The sequence below is a fragment of the Camellia sinensis genome, chromosome 1 (genome assembly GCF_055761805.1).
Source record: "Camellia sinensis isolate YWXY chromosome 1, ASM5576180v1, whole genome shotgun sequence".
Lineage (NCBI taxonomy): Eukaryota > Viridiplantae > Streptophyta > Magnoliopsida > Ericales > Theaceae > Camellia > Camellia sinensis.
In genome coordinates, this window is record NC_138961.1 from 194965028 (window position 1) to 194967078 (window position 2051).

The following is a 2051-nucleotide window of genomic DNA, read 5'->3' on the forward strand; positions in this document are numbered from 1 at the left end:
ATAGTTAGAGACAGAATAATGGCAAGGCTCTCCCATGGATCTCCCACTTTCACTCTCAAGGTAGATAATAGAGGAGGGAAATTAGTTCTTTCCCAAAAATTGTCTCTCCAAAATCTATCTCTTGTAAAGCTATGAGTGGGTGCTATTTATACGCACCTCATGATGTAGGATGGAGCCCGTGTGCAAGGTACATGGAGAATATTCCCTTTAATTACCTTGTCCGAGGAGGCGACCTCTCCAAGTATGAGGAAAACCTCGAAGAAGAGAACAACCTCTCGGCGAATACTTCTTCTTAGCTACACGTAACCAATAATCTCCAATCATCCTAAGGGGTCAGGGGTAGTCCCAGAGGACATCCTACTGCAGAAGGGTTAGGGGTAGTTCAGGAGAACACCCTGTCGCAAATATTGTCGAGTCTTAGGGACCCCTTATATCGTACCACCTCGACTCGGGTATAGGCTAGTTTAACCGAAGAGTGAATTTATTTTCATTCACTATCCTCGGGATCGGGTCTTTTGTTCGAACTTCGTCGTGCCCATGGTTCTGGTGGGTAAATCCCGGGAAGCTCCGAGTCCGCAAGTGTTCTAGGACTCATTAACGGAGCGACTTCTAGATTGCATTCGAATCCGTTCGAAGCTAAGTGCTTCAGATAGCTAGGTTCATGGATCCGAACCTTTTCGAGTCCGAGCTCAAATAGGTCTTTAGGTTTGTGGTTCCGAACCCTTTCAAGATTAAGCCAATTTCTCGAAGAATGGATCCCCTCCGAGGGTTTCATTTCTTTTGAAAGCAATGGTTAATCTCCTCGGATGCCCGTATGATCTAGGCCTCCTCGGATGCCCGTATGATCTAGGCCTCCTCGGATGGGCTTGTTGGACTCTTTTAGAGATATCTGCTTGATGGGTCTTCCTCGGCCCAATTTGTTGGCTTTCTTGTGGGCCCGTTCAATAGATTTCACTTGAGCCCATTTGACAATAATTTCTTTAAGCTCACTAATTTTTTGGTTTTCCGATTGCGCTTCGATTATGCCCAATTAATTTAGTGGGCTCAAGTTAACCCCTTTTACATTTTACCCCTTGTATGTATGGAAATTTTTGAATTTCTCGGGCATGCATATTTTCCCTTCTTTGGCCATGTTTCGCATCACTCCCTCAAGAATATTTTGTCCTCATGTGACTATTAGATAAGATTGATGACTCATCACAATTTTTAAATAAGATTACCAATTAGTAAAGATAAAAATGATTTTTTTTTTTAACACCATGTTTGGAAACCACATAAATATTTGTGCCATATTTCATTAAGCAAAAGCCAAGCCTTTAGACCATCTCCAACCCTTCACCAAACCTAGCATCAAATTTGAAATTTGATGAAAAAAGCACTGTTTGGAGCTCCAACGATTTTACCAAATTGATATCAAATCGAGAATTCACCAAACGTTTCACCAAAAGGAGGACAGGCTCCGCATTTCACCAAAACACTATGCATGACCGTTGGGGTCGACCAAGGTTCAAACAGTTCCAAAAAAAGTTCAAACAGTTGAAAAAAAAAAATTTATTTTTTGTCATACCGGTCGACCACTAAAAGGTTCAAACAGTTCAACAAAAAAAAAATTATTTTTGGCTTAACCGGTCGACCAACCGGTTATCCCGGCACATATTTGATGAAAATCAATCATTGAAACACTCGGTATCAGATTGAGAAAAAAGTCATTTTTTTACTCAAATTTAATAAAAATTTTAGTTCAAGATTAGAGATGCTCTTATACTTATTGTTTAATAACAGAATGTCTCCAAACTTTTATTTTTCTGGAGCATCTAAATAATCATTTTTTTTATTTTAGATCAAAGACACCAAAGCAGTGCTGCTACAGACCCCCACTGGGGGTCGACCCCCAGTGACGTGGCGGGCCTTCATTGGCCAGTTTTCTTTTTTTTTTTTTTTTTTTCTTTCTCCCAATCCCGCAGTGCCACGTGGCACTGGGGGTCGGTGGGGGTCACATTTGCTGGGGGTCCGGCGCATTTCTGGACACCAAAGAACCCACTTTTTTATTC